The 19,529-nt window shown below is 50.0% G+C and overlaps 1 pseudogene; it reads left to right on the top strand.

Moving 5' to 3' along the window:
- Positions 1 to 14,918: 14,918 nt before the first annotated feature.
- Positions 14,919 to 16,023, top strand: LOC102249324 (annotated as a pseudogene).
- Positions 16,024 to 19,529: the final 3,506 nt, after the last annotated feature.

The raw sequence follows: 19,529 nt of genomic DNA, 5'->3' as shown, positions 1-19,529 counted from the left end.
TTCCCTCTGAGATTCATCAGTCTGTTCCATCCTTCTATGTCTCTGGATCTATGTAGTTCATCAGTTTATTTTGTTCATTAGATATATATGGAACCTTAAAAAGAATCGAGCTCTTAGACAGTAGAAAGGTGATTGCCAGGGGTTGGGAGGTGAGGGAATTAAGGAGAGGATGATAAAAAAGATACAAACATTCAACTATAAGAGGAATAAGTTCTGAGGATCTAATGTGTAGTGAGGTGAGTATAGTGGGTAGTGCTGTGTTGTATAATTAAATTTTACTAAAAGAGTGGAGAACTTAAGTGTTCACACACACACACGCATGTGCGCACACACACACAAAGATAAATATGTGAGGTGATGGATGTGTTAATTAAATAAGTGAGAGGAATCCTTTAAAAAATGAGTACATATATCAAATCACGATGTACACTTTAAATATCTTACAATTTTATTTATCAATTATATCTCAAAAAGCTGGGGGAAAATAAATTAAAAATGAAGAAGTGGAGAACATCAGCCCATGTAAGTGGTGGTGGATTCCAATTCACCAGTGAGCATCTCCCACCAGCTGCCACCAGAACTGCCTCTTGACGTCGTCAAGCACCACCTGATTCGTGTGGCTTAGTTCTCAGGCTGGGTCTCCCCTACAGGAAACAATGTCCACCAGTAGTTTCCAGCCTGTAGCCAAGTGGCTCCAAGCCCTGGAAATCAAGAAGTGGCTCCTTGATGATACTGAACAGAACCTCAGGGCTGATGGCCTTTCCTGTGTAATGTAACCACACCTGACTGTCCCCCATTGCCTTGGTCAGGTATGCTCTTCTCTTACTGGCCAGGCCTGAGTCATATGCTCACATCTGAAGCCTGAAGTGACAATCCTCTTTCAACCCTTATTATCCCCAAATCTTCCCAAGAAGGCAAAGGAGACCCTGGGGTGTTTTCCTGTACACCAAAAGGTTGTGGGTTTGATTCCTGGTCGGTGCACCTACAGGAAGTAGCTGATGGATGTTTCTCTTTTCTCTTACATCGATGTTTCTCTTTCTCTTTTCCTCTTGCTCTAAAATCAATAATTTAAAAGAAAAAAAAAACACATATCCTCAGGTAAGGATTAAAAAATGAAGGCAAAGTAGGTTTTGGGAAAGCCAAATCCACAGAAGATCACTAGAAAAAATTATTAGGGTCTCCAGCTAGTTTAAGGACGGAACCCTGTCCTCAAACTACAGCTCACACAGGCACCCAATACCTGATGCAGAAGAAAGTTCAAGTTGCCTTGGTTGAAGGGATGGAGCACTCCAGAACCCTTGTTCACACCCTGCCTTTCCTTTCTCTATAAATCCCAGCTAAGATATTTAAGAACCCATCCAGTTCCCTAGAAGTGATGATCTGATTGCCTCTGAGGGCTAGGATTCAGGGTCTGTACCACCAATAATAGCCTGAGATCAGGGGCACTGTGCCAACCTGTCCATTCCTGATGATACACTCCAAGCTCAGCTTGCTCAACCTCCCATCTGACAGCTAAATCCCTCCATAGCAAGCAGTCTCTCCCCCCTCCTTCATGCCTCCCTAGTGAGGGCACTTATTCTCCTGACACTCATCCCTCTAGGTGTTATGGTCTACTTAGTCTTTACTCCAGCCTGACTATGACTATGGGCTTTGCAAGGGTAGAAATGGTGCATGTTTTCATTACTGTGTCCCTAGGCCAGTGCAAAAAGGCTCAATAAATATTGAATGGATGGGTGGGTAAATAGATGAACAGACAAATGAACGAAAGGACAGGTAGATGGATGGATGAATGGATGGTGGTTGGATGGATGGATGGATGGATGGATGAATGGATGGTGGTTGGGTGGATGGATGGGTGGATTATGGATGAATGAATGATGGGTGAATGGATGGATGGATGAACGGATGGAAAGATGGATGGATGAACAAGTGGATGGATGGATGGATGGATGGATGGATGGATGGATATTGCATGGGTGGATAATGTATTAATGATGGATGGCTAGATGATGGATGGATTTTGGATGATGAATGTATGGATCATAGATGGATAGATGGATGGATGGATGGATGGATGGATGGATGGATGGATGGATGGATGATGGGTGGATGCTGGATGCTGGATGATGGATGGATCAATGATGGATGTATGAATGATGTATGAATGAATGATGGATGGATGCTGGATGGATTATGGATGATGAATGAATGGATTATGGATGGGTGGATGGATGGATGATGGATGAGTGATAGATGAATGGATGATGTATGGATGGATGATGGATGGATGATGCATGATGGATGATGGATGAATGGATGATGGATGGTTGGCCAGATGGATGGATGATGGGTGGATGGGTGAATGGATGAACAAATAGATGAATTAAAAATATATCTTCTAAGATAACCTATCTCTCTCCCAGAAATTGAGACTGGGAAAAAGCATGCAGACATAGATACCAGCCTCCTTCATTGTCACACAAATATACATAGGGAGTCCTGGCCCTGCCCTCTGGCCCACAGACTTGCCTATGCCTCACCCACACCATTTCAGAACAGCCCTGAAGACACTGGGAGCGGTAGTGACCAGGACATCTGGGGTCGCCTCTCTAATCTGGGTGACCCAGTTCCGAGTCTAGTTACTCCCTATGATGTGAAGTCTCTACTGTCTGTCTGTCCCTTTGCACACACTGCAGCCTATACTTGTCCTTTTCTCAAAGATCTCAGCTGCAGCATTTAAGGAATTCTTCAGAGTAGAGGGGTGGAGGTAGCAATAACCTTCCTCCTTCTAGGCTCCATGCCATAAGTTATATGGTCTGGGGCAAATTTGCTTGTCTGCACCACACAGGGACTAAGCTCTTGACCACCATGGATAGTGCTAAGCCATATCTTCTGGTCCTGGCCACAAAGCAGTTTGCTTTTGGGGCCCAACTGCTATAATTGACATTTATTACAAGTCAAATTAACTTCGCATAATTCCTGCCAGTGTGACAAGACCATTCAGATTCCTGAGCTATTTTGTGGCCTGTCTATGGCTTTGGGCTATCTCCACCTTGGCATAGCCACCCCCACCCCCACCCCCACCCCAGTTCTTTGAGCAGCCATGGGCAGGACATGATGGAGAGGGAAAGGCAGCACAGTGTTCTCATGGTAAGTGCCCGAGTCAGGCCTTGACCTATAACAGTGATGGCGAACCTCTGACACGCGAACTCATTTTTTTGGTTGATTTTTCTTTGTTAAATGGCATTTAAATATATAAAATAAATATCAAAAATATAAGTCTTTGTTTTACTATGGTTGCAAATATCAAAAAATTTCTATATGTGACACGGCACCAGAGTTAGTTAGGGTTTTTCAAAATGCTGACACGCCGAGCTCAAAAGGTTCACCATCACTGGCCTATAACCTTCCTCTAAGTGTTTTCCTTTCCATCCTTGTATCCTAAACTTGGGCTGTGGTGCCCTCCTGCCAAAAGTTCCCGAAAGACTCAACTTTTCTTTTCCCAAAGAATCACTGACAAATGTGTGGGACACAGTGTGTTTTGTGCTTTACAAACAGGAAAACTTTGCCAAACCCTCCCTGAGCACCAGCAGCCAGATGGGATTTCCCTTCTGTGAACACAACCCCACCACTTCACAAGCAGCGCTGCAGACCAGTTAGATAACCGCCAGGTTTCTAGGGTGGAATCCCAACGCCAGCCCCCATGAGCCAGGTGATCTTGGCCAATCCCTCTCTGGTCTCATTTTGCCTGGTTGAAAATGGTCTTATGAGGATTCAATGAGGTCATCCATGTTGAGTGCAAAGAACAGCAACCCAGACAGAGAAATGGGCAAAATCTTTGTTTGCACTGTCATGTGCCAGACACAGTACTGGCCACTTCCTGTGCAGTGTCACCTTCCTTCCTCGGGGCACACATGGTTATCAGGAAGCATTATTCCCATTTTCCAGTCAAAGAAACTGAGACTCAGAAACAGAAGCCAAGTCTGCTGCACTCCCCGCCCCTCACACTGTCTGCTGTGTATTCTGTTGAATAAGAGGACAAGAGCATCCACTCTTGGGTCCACCTGCTTCCAAGTTTATGGTGATTCTAGTTCTCATGTGCAGGTACTGGCCTAAGCTCTATGAAACTGCATGAATGGCACACAGAAGGCCATTCAGTCAGTACCCATTGCCACCTCCTCTTAGGGCCCACTATATCCCTGAAAAAGCTAGACCTTTCACAAGTAAACAAATACATAGAAAAGACAAATTCCAAAGGTGATAGTCTATAATGACGAGGAAAAGGATAATAAAGTGATGGGAGTGGGCAAATATCGATTAACTAGGATGGCCAGGGAAGACCACTCAGGAAACACAATTTGCGTTGTTGAGAAAAATGACAGATCATGGTTATCAGAAAGAGGAAACAGCAGGCGCAAAGGTCCTGAGGCAGGAACATGTTTGGCAAGTTCAAGGAACAGTGAGGTGACCAGCATGGCTAGTATAAACCATAAAAAGCAAAGGGTAATTCAGCTCCTCTATTTACTCCCTACGAAGTGAAGTCTCTACTGTCTGCCTGTCCCTCTCCTTTTCTCAAAGATCTCAGCTACAGTGTTTAAGGGATTCTCTCTTTCTCTCTCTCTCTCTCTCTCTCTCTCTCTCTCTCTCTCTCTCTCCCTGCCCCCCTTCTTTCTCTCTTTCTGCCCTCACTTCCACTTTCTCAAAAAAAATGAATAGAAAAAATATCCTCGTGTAAGGATTAGTAAAAATAAGAATTCAACATTAAAAATGCACATTCTTTTACTAGGAAATTTTAGCTGCAAGGGTGGTCAGGGGCATTTAATTACAGCAGAGAAAATCTAGAAAATACCCAAGTGTAACAGAGGGTTTGGTTGTGTCTATTATTATGCCATATCGATGTCACAAGATATGATATGGTCATGTGAGATGATGCTGCAGAGAAATGTTTACTAACATGGAACAATGTGCACTATATACAGTTAAATGAAAAAAATGGCATGGTCCCTCTTTCTAAATGTGAATTTATATGTATAGACATAGCAAACGCTAAGGATCCTCTCTGTTGGAGGAAAGTTTTTTGTCTTCCTTTTGTTTACCTGGGGGTTTTCCCCCTTAAAGTTACCTCAATTCCTCTGAGTTAGGTTAGACTGGGGACTTCAAAGAGACACAACACTTTATGGTTCAATAGCCAAGATGGCAGGTACTGGGCCATGACTCTGGGATGTGACAGATATGGTGAACACCGCTCTGAGTCAGTCCACCATCACAGCTTTCTGGTGACACGCTGACTGGAGCTGAGGTCTCTATTAGGACTTGGGAGACAGGACTGATATGAGGGCAGGAAGTGTTGGGGATACCTCTCTTCATGTCTCCAGCAGCCCAATCTAGAAGCTATTGTCCCCACTTTATAAATGGGAAAACTGAGGCTCAGAGAAAGGCACCAACCCACTAGAGGTCTCACAGCTACGGTAAACAGCACCAGAGCCAGGACCCAAACTCAGGCTAGGATGACTCCAGAGGACATGTGATTAGAAGAGAGTACCAACTTACAACCAGGATTCACCTGCCCACTCAACATCTCTCAGCTCCCACCACAGCTTCATGATGGGAAACCAGGCACAGAGAGGTTATGCAACCTACCTGAGGCCACAGAGCCTGTAGAGCCTAGGACTCCAACTCTGCACTGCACACTCCAGCTTCCACAATGGGGAAACTCCAGAGGGACCTGGGCAGAGAACCACCTCCTCTCCCTAAGGACTTGGTGGGGAAACTGTGGCAGTTGTGGGTGATTGCTGAGAGCTGCTGACGACCTCCCTTCCCAGGCACCCTAGCCTCTCTATCTGACCCTTCCCAGAGAATGAGGATCTTGGGTGAGGACTGATCAAAGTATCTACTGGAGGTGTTCTCAGAGCCATGGAGTCTCATGTCACAAGGAAGCCCAGAGAGGGGCAGTGACTTGACCAAGATCACACAGCACAACAGCAAGACGGGTCCCATGGACCTCCTCTCAGGCACCACAGGCTGTAATAATGGAGTAGTCAAGGAGAAGGAAGGAGAGAGTCTGCCTTTTCTGGGCAGAGAGAGATTCCTCACATCTAGCAATCACGTCATCGGGCCAGGACGCTGTGGCCCTGGAGTCACCGTCTCTGTCCTTCATGACTTCATCTCCTGGCTGGGCCCCAGCGCAGCATGTGGTGCCTGGAATCAATACCACTGGCAGGGCCCAAGGCTTTGTTATCTTCCTTGTCACCCTCCACCCCCACCTCCGCCCCATGCAATCCCGCCCAGTGGCACATCCACCCACCGTCTGCCTCCCACTCCGAGACAGGAAGTCCAGTCAGAGTGCCCCTTGCTGCAGGCTGGACGTGAGCCCTGAAATCTTCAAGGAGCTCACACTGACTCTCCTCCCCAGCAGCGCCCCTGGGCTGCCTCCCTGCAGGTGGGAGCAAGCAGCTTCCTTTCAAATCCCAACCTCCCCATTCCCTCTGCCCCACTGCAGCAGCGCACATGGCCTCCTTGGGCCAGTTTCTTTATGCTTCAAGGGGAATGATGAATCCAGCTCACAGAGTGCCTGGGGTTCCACTGTCCAACGCAGTGCCTCAAAAACAGTCGGTGCTTAATAAATGTTCAGTCCCTCCTTCCTTTGGTCTGGATGCTTAATAAAGCCTGTTTGGTGCCATTATTACACTTAACAGCCACCATGTGAATGAGGCTCTATGGGACAAATGACTTCTACTACCCATGGGACAGCAGAGGTTCAAGGACAGGTCTATAAACTAGCACTTCACAGCATCCAAATGCAGTTCCAGGCCCCCTCTCAGATGACATGCCCTACAGCTCACTCCCCACTCCCAGGGAAGGCCAAGGCTAAGAAGGTCAAGGCAGTGCTGAAGGTCACAGCAAGTCAAAGGCAGAGGTGGGCTGGTGCTTGGTGTCCACACTCCCAGGCTAGTAGAGACAGGTAGTCTTCAAGGCCTGAGACTGAAGAGTGCTGTGACAGGATGGACCTCCACTGCAGTCACACTTGTCTTTAGAGAGTGCCCTTGCCCTCGTGGGGCCCTGAGGATTGATTGCCCTGTGCCATGCTCTACCAGGATACTGTGGCTTCTCCAGGGCCGGGCCCTGTTGCCCAGGCCCCACTAATTCTGGGCATTGAAACAAGGTGTCCTGGGAGGGGTTCAGATTGGTGAGGACCTGACAGGGCTGGGCTGTGAGATCAAGGCTCAGGCACCAGGCAAGCAGAAGAAGGAAAATGAGAGAAGCTGCTCTGCTGTGTGATCACAGAGTGCAGGGCTGGGTGAGCAGGAGAGCGGTGCCGCCCAGGTGGAAATACAGGTTGTAGGGGTTTCTGAGTTGTTTTTAAGAAAAGTAATAAAGCCATATTTTTATATAAAATCTCATTGAATCACTGAAACACTGACTCTCAGACAGAACCCAAAGAGGCCTGTCCAGAGAGGGTGGGTGGGTGTGGGATGGCACAGGATTGGGCATGATGTAGACAGAGGGCTGGCACCTGGAGGTCATCAGGGAACAGGGTGGAGTGGGGGTGCTGGTATGCTGTTCGAGGGTCTACACCTGAATCTCCGTCCCAACCTCACAGCGTGAATGTGCGAACACCTCGGCTCTCCAGAACCCACAGGCTGGTTTCACCATTGACTTTCTGCAGCTTCTGGGTGGGGAGGGGTCCCCCTGTAGCCCACCCCTGATCTCTATAGGATGGTGTTTGGGTCAAGAGGCAGCACTGTGAGGCAGGGACCCTCATCCTCGCACCCTGAAATTAATGACACCCCCATGAGCACCCCTGGATTTGCAGCAGTGGCTGTGGGTTTGGGACAATTCCTGGTGTCATTGCTGACACCTCCCTTTGTCAACTCAGAGAGCAGAGAGGATAGTCAGGGTGAGAAGTGACAACAGGGCCACCTGCAATATGCTGTGCTATGGGGGGGGGGGCAATGAAAGCAAACCTTCCCATCTTGAGTCGTGTGCATTTTATTGAGGGTACACCCCACCTGACACACCACACTCACACCAGCCCAGACAGCCCTGGAGCACCATGCATGGCAGTGGGCAGGGCCCGCCATGTTGAGGGCACAGCCCCTGCAGTAGGCAAAAAATGCCTTCCCCCCCAAAAGGTCCACGTTCTAATCCCTGCATCCTTTGAATGTGTTACCTTACATGGTAAAAGAAACTTTGCAGATGTGGTTAAATTAAGAATGTTGAGATGTAGGGATTATCCAGGTTATCCAGGTGGGCTCAGGGTGCTCATAAGGTGGAAGAGAGAGGCAGAAGGTCAGAGTCACAGGAGCACTTGAAGCTGCTACACTGCTGGCTTTGAAGAAAGAAGAAGGGGCCACAAGCCAGGGAGTGTAGGCAGCCTCTAGAAATTAGAAAAAGCAAGAAAAATGATTCTCCCTAGAACCTCTAGAATAAGCATGTCAAACTCAAAGGCTAACATGGGCCAATTAAACAGGGTTTAAGTCTATGTGGGCCACAAAAAAACAAAAGCTTCAATTTTCATGGAAACGTAGGTTTATTTTGATAGGGACATGCTGAATACAAAGGGCTGAAATAAATGAGTAATCATTAACATAAAATAATAGAACATTTTAATAAAAATTAATATTTTTCTTGAACATTAACTTACCAGACACTGAATGACGTCACAAATTAATAAGCGTAACGCAAATAAATCTATTTTTCTTGTTCTCCGAAAGTGAAATATTTTCTGTTGCGCACACCAAACAAGTCAGTCCAAAACTAATGACGTGGCAATCGGCTGCTAAAATATTCGCTGCTAGTATTAGTAGAGAGAAATGGTGTGCCTTTGCATAAGGCGTGTAAGGGAAATGAATGCAACACGATTATAGTAATCAGTCATTAGCGAATGTTGTAGTTCGTAATTAATGTGTAACAGGATATTGTAAAAATTAAGTTACAAAATTTTTATTAAAAAGTTTCTTACACAGTGTTATATTGGCTGGCCCACAAAAATATTCGTTGGAGGCCACATGTGGCCCATGGGCCGAGAGTTTGACATGCTTGCTCTAGAAGGAATGCAGCCCTGCCCACACCTTGATTTAATCCCTGTAAGACCCATTTTGGACTTCTGACCTCCAGAACTATTATAGAATGAATGTGTCCAGTCAGTGTGTTTGTAGTCATTTGTTACAGAAACAATAGCAGGCAATACAGATGCCATGTTGGCTTGAAGAGGCCTGGGATAGGAGTAGCTTGGGGCTAGGTGAGGGAGCCCTGGAGCTCACATCCCAAGCAGCAGGTGGCCCTGAGCACACTCACACAAGACAGTGCCCAAGAAGGGCACATGTCTGTCTTAGGTGCAGCTGTGGACACAGGGGTGTCCCAGCCTCACCAAGTTGGTCTGTGACACCCCACCCCCCTGGCCTCAGCCATTGATTCAGATAACCCAGGGCAAGACCAACAGAGGATGGCCTCCTCCTCCTCCAGGAACTGGCTAGAAATGGCCCAGTTCGTGCAAAGGCCAGAACCTCTGCTGGCTCTGCTAAAAATCCTGCAAGTGAGGCCTGGAACCACTGCAGCCACTTTGCCATCTTGAGGGGTTAAAAATTAGAGAAGGCAAGAGAGTCTCCAGCAAAAGAGGTTGAGGTCTGAGCTCCCACAACAGCTGTGGAGGAGGTAGGCAGTGCCATAACAAGGAAGACCCAAAGAGAAGGGGAATCTGGAGCTCTGTGTTGCAGGGTGGGGGGTAGGAGGACAGTCTAAGGGGGGAAACTGGGTCACCAGCATCTCATCTACATTCTCCCCACAGCAGCCAGAGGCACCCCATGAAAACTGAGACCAGATCATGGCCTCCAATGCTCAGACTGCCAGTGGCCCCTTCTCACCCTGAGTATGAGCCCAAGTCCTTTCCATGGCTACGAGGCCTTGCGTGGTCTGGCCCCATAACCTCCCTGACCTCACCTCCCATGCGCCTCTCCCTTCACCCAGCCTGTTCCACCTTGGCCCCGCTCTACAATTCACACACACCATCACACACCTGCCTTGGGGCCTTTGCCCAGGCTGTGCCCTGTGGCTAGCATGCCCTCTCTCAGATGCTTACTTGGCTCACTCCTCCCTCTATTTCAAGTCTTTACCCAAAAGTCACCTTTTCAGTGAGGACTTCCTTGACCAATGGTCTAACACTACACACCCTGCCACCACTCCCCACCCCATTACCTACGTGGTTTTGCTCCCTACTGCTCATTACATACCATTTATTCACTGTTGTTAACTGAGCACAGCTCCCCAGGGGCAGGGCCAAGCAGTGTCGCACACAGAGCACCTGCTGAGTGCCTGCCTAGTCAGAGCCAGGACACCTGGGGGGCGGGGCTCCATCCTGCCCCCCACCCTGCCCTGCTCCCACTGCCTTGCAGCTTGCCCTCTGTGCCGCCTCCCAAGCCTGCCTGTGGCACCAGACCTTCGGAGTCTGCCCACAACTTTGCCTTCACCTGACTGAGCAGGCATCCCTGTGTGCCTCTCCCACTGCACCCCCCAGGACCAGCCTCTGGTGCACACAGACACTTGTGAGGACAGGCAGCGCGGAGTGGATTCCAGGAGCCAAGGGGGCACCCCCAGCCCCCATCCTGCCCAAGGCGAGCACCAAATCAGCTACCTGAGTGGCCCTGCTCCTAGGCGCAAGCGTGCGCGCGCGCGCGCGCGCACGCACACACACACACACACACACACACACACACACACACACACACACAGTCTTTGGAAATTCCAGAATCTCAGAACTTTAGAATTTTGAAAACTTGCTTATTTCAGTTTGGCCCCTGTCCTGTTCTTAAACGCCTGAGACATGGCCAATTGTACACTTCCAGCCCCTCATTCCCTCAAGAGTCAAAGCAGAAAGGCCCCGGGAGATCATTCCATGGCAGACTCAGCTGGGAGCCCCCAGCACCATCCTTCTCTTCTCTCTCTGACTGTCAGGTGGGCTCCTAGAATAAAAGCTCATTCCCAGATTCTCTTGCATCTAGAAGTGGTCATGCGACTAAACTCTTGCCAATGCGATGGAAGAAATAGTGTCAAGCATCAACTTCTAGAAGACTTTCTTAAAAGACATGTGATAACCCCCCTTTTTTTCTTCCCTCCTTCCCTGTGCCTCTGCTTAGATGTGATGGCTGGAACTCTGGCAGCCATTTTGGACCACAAAGACAAGATCTCTTCTTTGGTTTGGTAAAGCCAGGAATTAGAAGGAAGCTGGTCCCCACATCAGCCTGGTTCCACCTACCCCTAGGCTTAAATATGAAAGAGATAAAATGTCTTTTTAATTTAAGTCATTGCTCTTTGTAGGTTTTAATTATAAGTCCAATTCTCTTGTTACAAACCTGGGGCAAGTGAGGCTGGAGTCAGGCATGGACCTGTGCAAGGCTGGACAACGAGTCATGGCAGGGCCGGTACAGAGCTGAGGCACCTGCCTTCTTTTCTTGTGAGCCCCTGGGCTGGCTCCTCTGACCTCTTCCTCCAAGGTCCTGCACCCTCCCAGGGGAGCCCCTGCTACATCACCACCCATGGGGGTCGCCCAGAGGCTGTCCCAGGTGAAGGCATCGGGGGCCTGGGCCAGCCCTTCCCATCTGGGCTGCGTGTGTGCTTCGTCAGCCCCAGGTCCTGCCTCCATGCCTCCCTACCCTAGCCTCCCTTAGGACCCAGGGTTCCTGGGTTCTGATTCACCCTCCTCTAAGAGCAAAGGTCCTCAGGGTTCCCTCAGCCCAAGCCCTGTCCCTGGTAGATGGTCACCCTGGTGCTGGTTAGACACCTAAGGTGACAGAGAAGACACTGCCTCCCCGACAGTCCAGCCCAGGCCCTCTGACCTCCGACGGGGACACTTGGCCTGCACATGGAGCTGGACCGAGCCCTGCTGAGCCCCGGCCCTGTCCACTTGGGCAAGGGCCAGAGCTCCCTGAGGCTGCCTTTCCACGCTCATGCACATTCGCTGCACTGCCCCTTTCTGAATTCTGCACCCTGAGAAGAAGTTTGAGTGGGAGAGTGGTGGAAAGGGGATGTAAACTCACTGAGGTTCTCCTCAAGGGCTTGGTTTTGATGTCCGTGGGGCTGCAGAAGCTAGCCCAGGCCTTGCTGGCCCAGGAAGGGGCCAGGCACAGGCTGATCCCTGTCTGTACACCATGCAGAGTGCTTCATGTGCTTCATACATTATCTGCTTTAATTTGCATAACAAGCCTCTTGGGTACACTCAATTATTAACCCATTTCACAGACAAGGAAACTGAGGTGCAGAGAAAGTTGTCCACAGTCACTGCCCCCCAAAATCCAGATTCAACAGAGGTGTGTCCTTCTCCAAGACCCTCACTCTTCCTGGGACCCAAGCCTGCCCAGGCCCCTGGAGCACGCCCACCACCTCCCAGTGCCCCTCCCGCCGTCCTCCCACAGCCCACGGCAGGACAAACCTCCAACTTGCAGGATAGATTATGAATAAGGCAAAAGAAAGTTATCCTGGCCCCTGAGCATGCCTTAAGTATTTAAATTCTTTTTCACAATTATCTCAAATAGTAATTATTGCAGGAGCAGATGCGCTATCGCAGACAAGAAACCACCTGCCTTCCCATTTCTGTCAAAAGTGGAAACACTGACATTATTTTTGTGATTCACTTCAATAGCTGTTTTCACTGTAAATACCACCTTAACCACAAGAAAAATACCCTGGGTGATGCTGGGGGTATTCGAGGTTTTTGGAGGAATTCTTCCATGAGGACAGAGAGTGTTTCCCAAGGACATGGGCAGAGAGGAGCATGGGAGAGTGCCCCTCTCCATGCCCAGGGGACGTGCACCATCTCAGAGAAGGGGGGCGTCACAGGGTACTTCCCCAAACCCCTTCCTCCTCCCTTTCCCCACCTCTCATCCCCACTGTCAACTCCAACTACCTCTCCAGGGCTGCCCACCCTCCGGAAACAACTCATTCACCCCAAAGAACACCAAAATGAAGGGGCTCCCCCCAACCCCATTGGGAATGAGGAGCCTCAGCTCCAATAAGAAGCTCTAAGAACTCAAAAATTGAAAGGGACCAGGTTTCCATGAATGCCACATTCCAAGGTTGCAGGTCTCTATTCTCCCAGTCAGGCGCAGGGAAGTTGAGGAAGAAAAAGAAGCATCAGGAGCTGTAGCCTAGAAATGCCCCCTCACCCTGTCCAGCAAGCTCCTTCCTCACAGAGCTATATGGAGGCAGAGCACCCCTCCCTCTCAGTCAGAGCTGGCTTGTTGGGGTGACTGACCTCCTTGGGGTATGCAAGCAGGTCCTGAAAGGTCACTATGGGAAGGAGTGTCCAACTCTGGGTGAGGGAAAGGCCCTCTAATGAGGCAAGAAGCCATGGCCAGGAAGCAGGCATCCAGGATTCTTGTCCTGTGCCTGCCACCAGGCCTTGGCCAAGCTGCCAGTCCTCCCTGGGTCTCAGCATCCCATCAGTCAAATGGACAGGCAGTCTTGGAGGAGCCTTTTGGCCTCATTCCTGGGTAGTACAAGTTGGGTAAATCTCTCCTTTTCACAATCTCCAGTGTTCTCATCTGAACAGCAGGTCTCTCCTAGCTCTACACACCCAAGTCATTATGCTATTGTCATGATCAATTATTATCATTGAGCACTTGCTAAGTGCCAGGCACCGTGCTCAGTATTGGCATATGCTATGCATTGTCAGTTTGCTTGCACGGGACTTCCATGCCGTAGTCCTTCCATCATCCCATTTTACAGATGGGGGACTGAAACTCAGAGAGTGTAAGTGAGTTGCCCAAGGCCACACAGCTAATTGGCCAAGGCACACATGACTGCAAACAGACAAGTTACTGACGCCCATTACATGCCCCTAGAGATGGAACTATTCCCATTTCCAGGATGTGGGCATTGAGTCTCATGGGAAGTAGTGGATTTGGGATTTTAGCAGGTGCCCCTGATGGTTAGGAAGGAGGAGCTTGAGAAGAGAGTAGCAAAGATGGGTTCAGAGAAGCAGAGCGGGAGGGGTTCAGATGCAGCCGGGCTGCTTGAGAGCCCCCACAGGACTCAGATTCAGTTCTCAACTGCCTCACTCCTTCCCAGTGTCCCTCTGCTGCCCTCGTGTGGTCATTGTAGTGAACGCAGCTTTTCATAGCTTGGCATTCTGGGGGAGCCTCCGGAGTCTGCTTTAGTAAGGAAGGGATGGCTAGACTGGACAAAAGACAAGGGACCCTAGAGCATGGGGCACAGCCCTTCTCTCTAGTCTCACTCACCTCACTCCAGCCACTGCACTCCAGCACAGTCTTACTTCCCAGCCTTTGCACTTGCAGCCTTTGCACTGCCCGGGACATTCCTCCCTGCCTTTTCACATGGCTACCTTCTCATCCTCCTGCTTCCTGGGAGGATGACACCTCCTCTCTTTAACCTAGGCCCCTGCCGTTGTTCTCTGCTCTCAGCTCTGCTCTGTTGTCCATCTTCAAACTTGTCACCATCTGACATCACATTTTAAATTTGTTGACTATTTTTTCAGCAAAATAATGGCAGCTCCAGTGCTTGGCACACAGCAGGTGGTCAATAGTGACTTTTAAACGAATGATGCATGAAGATTCCCATCAAATGGGCATCCCCACATGTTCACACCCATTATAACTAAAATGGGGCACTCGCTCACAAGTTTGGGTCCTATCTTCCCAAGGGACCCAGTCCTATTCTCCTGCCCCTCCTGCCACAAGACAGTCCTGCAGAGAATTAAGGACAGCAATTGGAGCCCCTGTTGACTGAGCCCTCCATCATCTCCCAGGATGGAGTCTCCAGGGATTGCTGTCCATCTCAGAGTCCTTTGAAGGGTGTGGAGCTGAGCACAGGAACCAGGGAGCTCAAAGAAGAGCAAAGCAAAGCTGTACATCTCCTCCCTTGTTGCAAGCATAGACCTTCAGTAATGTGGTCTGTAATTAGCTCCATCTGCCCCAGGATGCAGAATATGATTAACACAGTGAAGGGAGAGGCACTGGAAGTGGCTGAGTACCTGACCCCGGTCCTCAAGGAATCAAAATTTAAGGAAACAGGTGTTATCACCCCAGAAGAGTTTGTGGCAGCTGGAGATCACTTAGTTCACCACTGTCCAACATGGCAATGGGCTACAGGGGAAGAATTGAAAGTGAAGGCATACCTACCAACAGGCAAACAATTTTTGGTCACCAAAAATGTGCCATGTTACAAGTGGTGCAAGCAGATGGAATATTCAGATGAATTGGAAGCTATCATTGAAGAGGATGATGGTGATGGAGGATGGGTAGATACTTATCATAACACAGGTATTACAGGAATAGAATGACATACATATGATTTAAATTTTTAAAAACTTTTATAACCTTTTATAACAGTTTTGATTTAAAATAAGAGGAGGAATAGATTTTCTAAAATGAAGCTTCAGATATGGTTTAATAGGTAGAAAGTTTTTTTTTTTAAACAGATGAGGCTACCCTAGACACAAGGAAAATAGTAGAAGCTTGTAAAGCTAAAACTGATGCTGGAAATGAAGATGCTATTTTGCAAACCAGAACATATGACTTTTATATCTCTTATGATAAATATTATCAGACACCACAACTATGGTTGTTTGGCTACAATGAGCAATGGCAGCCTTTAACAGTTGAACACATGTATGAAGACATCAGTCAAGATCATGTGAAGAAAACAGTGACCATTGAAAATCATCCTCATCTCCCACCACCTCCTATGTGTTCAGTTCACCCATGCAGGCATGCTGAGGTGATAAAGAAAATCATTGAGACTGTTGCAGAAGGAGGGGGAGAACTTGGTGTTCATATGTATCTTCTAATTTTCTTGAAATTTGTACAAGCTGTCATTCCAACAATAGAATATGACTACACAAGACACTTCACAATGTAACAAAGAACTTACAGTTTATTCTAATCATTGCTTCTGATTTTTAAAGAATTAACCCATAGATGTGACCATTGACCCTCTTCATCAATATGTACAATTTCTCTAATAAAGGGACTTATATGTTTATGCATTAAATAAAAAAATTCCACTACCAGACTTATTTGTTTAATAAAAAAAAAATCAAGAAACTTATGTTCATGCTGTTCCATGCTGGTACAGAGAGGTCTGCAGAAATGAATCTGGTCTGGATATACTGCTCTTGGGAAGGACACACGACTCAGTCCCCTTCATCCTGAGACCTTGGGCAAGTCTTTCAGCCTCCTTGGCTTCAGCTCCTCTTAGGTACACTGTGGGTCTAGTGAGAATGATCACGAAGTTTCCTGGGACCCTGGGAACCCCCATCTCACTGCATTGAGCCTGTCCCTACTCTGAACCTGTGCCTTCAGGAGCACCCCCTCCTGGTGTGCCTTCCTGCTCCTCCCACTACTTACTTCCCATCCTCCTCTTATAGCTCAAGGGATGGCAGGCTTAGCAGGAAAGAGAACTGTGTCATTGGAAAAGGGACTGTGCCCAGGCCCAGCGGGGACTGCTAGTGACATAAAGAGCTGTGTCTCCTGCTGGGCACCCTTCTAAGATGGCCTGGCAGCAGCTGTCTGTCGTTGTCCTCTTCTGGGTAGAGGAGGATGGCCTGGCCCAGGCCTCCCCACACAAGCCTCTCTTTTGCTGTGTGACAAAGTTAGGGGAGGCAGCCACCCACATTTACTGAACTCCTCCTGTGTGGTGCACCCTGCTCTGAATGTGCCCCATTAGTGCTAATGAGAGGCGCCTGAATCCCATTTTTCAAGTAGGGAGCCTGGGGCTTGGAGCAGTCAGCAACCCACACCACCCAGCTGGTCAGTGTCTCCAAGACCATGGTCCTGGTCTGGCACAGCCTACTCCAGCTCAACCTGCTGGGCCTCTCACTCCCCCTTCTTACCAGAAAGAGAAGAGTTTGGGCCAAATGTCTTCTGGATGCTTCACACCACCCTATTTCTCAACTTTCTGATCCTCTGGGTTTCAGGCCCACTGAGTCAAATACGCCATCATTAGTGACCATGATTACCACTCACAGAGCCAGCCTGTGCTGGCTCTCAGTCCTCCCCACAACCCTGCAAAGCTGGCTGCTAGCCCCATCTCACAGGTGAGGAAGCTGGGGCACAGAGATGGGAAGGGCTTGCCCGGGTAAGGTGCAGAGCCTGGATTTGAACCCTGGAAGTCTGGCTCCAGGCACTGTACTAGGAGAGCCCCTAGTGCAGAGTTCAGGGGTTGAGATTTGAAAACTGCACTATTACAGACACCTGAGAGTATTGTCTCCTTAATGCAATGTTCTCAGGACCTTCCCCTCGGGACTGGGAAACGGGCACGCCCAGAGATGTCTGGGCACCCATGCCCCTCTGAGAAGTGGTCCAAAGGGCAGCTGCTGCTCCTGAAAAGTGCACTTGGGAGACGGATTCCTTGGGGAGGCTCCCCCGCCCCTGTTGGTCTGGGGTCCCAGGCTCGGCCTGCTCACAGGGCACTTCATAATGGAGAACCTTATGGGGTGCGCTGAGGCTCTGAGTGCTGGTCTGCCTGGTGGCCCTTTCCCCTGGCTGCACCAGCTTCCCCAGGCAAGCAGCCAGGCCCAGGGAGAGGCGGCCCACAGGACCCAGGCCTTGGGGAGTGGCTGGAAGACCCTTGGGGCCAGCCCCCCACAGGAGCGCACCGAGCTCTGCACGTCCCAGGGTGTCACAGTGCCCTGGCCTTGGGCGCAGGCTGGCTCTTCCTGTGGAACCTGAGTCGGGTACCCCAGGCGGCAGGGCAGGCACCCCGGGGAGGAAAGAGGTGCCCAGGGCCCCGGTGGAGCAGCTCAGGGCTGGCCTGGGGAGCCAGTGGAAGGCAGTGGCGACTGGCAACCAGCTGGAGGGAGTGGCTCCGGCTGGCTGCCCCTCAGCACCTGCTGAGGTCTGGCCCTTCCAGAGACCTGGGCTTCCTGTCCCCTCCCAGGCAGGGCTGCAGCCGGAAGGACGGAAGAGAGTGACCACACCCGAGCCCTAAGGTCAGGGACCTTCCCGCGGTGGCCTGGCCCTGGGGAGGCGGGCAGGGGGTGGGCCTTCCCAGAGCCCTGCTGTGCCCAGTGGGCAAGCCACCCCTAGCAGAGCCCCAGGAGCCAGCTGGAGCCAAGCCTGTGACTGCAGTTGTGGCCACCGACAGCCACCATGGCAGCCAGAGATGTGCCCTCCAGTGGAGCCTGCTTTCCTTAAAGCAGGACTATATGCAGAGGAGGCCTGGGGCTGGGGTTAGAGGAGGGTGGGGGACAGGACCTGCCTGGAACCATGGGCCGGGATGGAACCCTGATCCAGATGCCCTGGGTCCTGACATGCCTGGTACTCCACCACCACTCAGTGAGCTTTGCCCTGGTGTCAGCCGCCTCACAGGCTGCAAACAACGCTAGGCCGCAGGGTAAGGAGGGCACCCAGACTTGGGCCTTTGACAAGCACACAGACCTCGGTAGCATGCTATCCCCCACACCCGGGAGCGAGGGCCCCAGAGGAGGACTAAGCGCCCTCTGCTGGAGCCCAGTGCCTCTGCTTCCACAACAACCCTCCAGGACAAAGGGAGATACAGAGCTACTGACATCATGTTAGCAGGCCTCAAGAGAGGGCAGTCCAGGCCTGAGAGTACAGACAGAGAAACTGAGGCCTAGAGAAGGGCAGCCACTTGCTCCGCGTCCCCCGCAGACCCCCACATTTCCCCCATCACACCACAGAGCCTGTCTACCAGGGACCCCAGACAATAATCACACAACTAAATATATAAACTAATATCATAGAATGTACTTTGAAGAAAAATACACAGGTAAGAAGACCAGGGCTGATAGCAATGGGGAAGCAGGGCTTATTGAAGATATGGGGTCAGGAAGACCTTTATGAGGAGGTAACATTTGAGAAAAGACCTGCAGGAACGAAGGGAAGGAATCCCATGAATACCTGGGAATCAAAGGCTCCAGACAGAGGAAACAGCCAGTGCAAAGGCCCTGGGGTGGGAACACCCTAAGTGAGCTCAGAAACAGTGAAGAGCACCACAGTGGATGTGGAAAGGAAGTGAAGACGATGAGGTCAGTGCAGTGGGCCGGGGCCAAAACTGGTGGTCTTACAGACACAGTAAGGAATGTAAACCTATCCTGGGTATGGTGGGAAACAATGGGGCCAGACTGAGAATAGGCAACTTATTTACTAGTAAAATAGTTGCTCAGGTAGCTGCGGCGAAAGGGATTATGTGGGCAGGAGGGATGTAGATGAGACAGGAGGCAGAGGCAATGGTAGCTGAGGCAGGTTGCTGGCAGTAGAGGCAGGGGAGGTGCTTGGGTTCTGATATGTTCTGAGGATTGATTGTGCAGGACTTGCCTATAGTTGGATGTGGAGGCTAGAGAGGAGTAGAAGTCAGGGAAGAGGTTGGGTTCTGGAATGTTCTGAGGGTCTGGCAGGACTCACTGATGGTTTGGATGTGGGGGTGCAAGAGAGGAGGCTGACTACCATGGCACCATCCCGCGCAGCCTGTGCTCTAGTCCAGACTCCGCCCTGCCCTTCCTCTGACTCCTGGAGCCGTTAGTAGCCAGCAAGACCCCTCACACCACCTCTCCACGT

The sequence above is a fragment of the Myotis brandtii genome, unplaced genomic scaffold, assembly GCF_000412655.1.
Source record: "Myotis brandtii unplaced genomic scaffold, ASM41265v1 scaffold995, whole genome shotgun sequence".
Taxonomy (NCBI): domain Eukaryota; kingdom Metazoa; phylum Chordata; class Mammalia; order Chiroptera; family Vespertilionidae; genus Myotis; species Myotis brandtii.
This window is presented reverse-complemented; position numbering and strand designations above follow the sequence as displayed.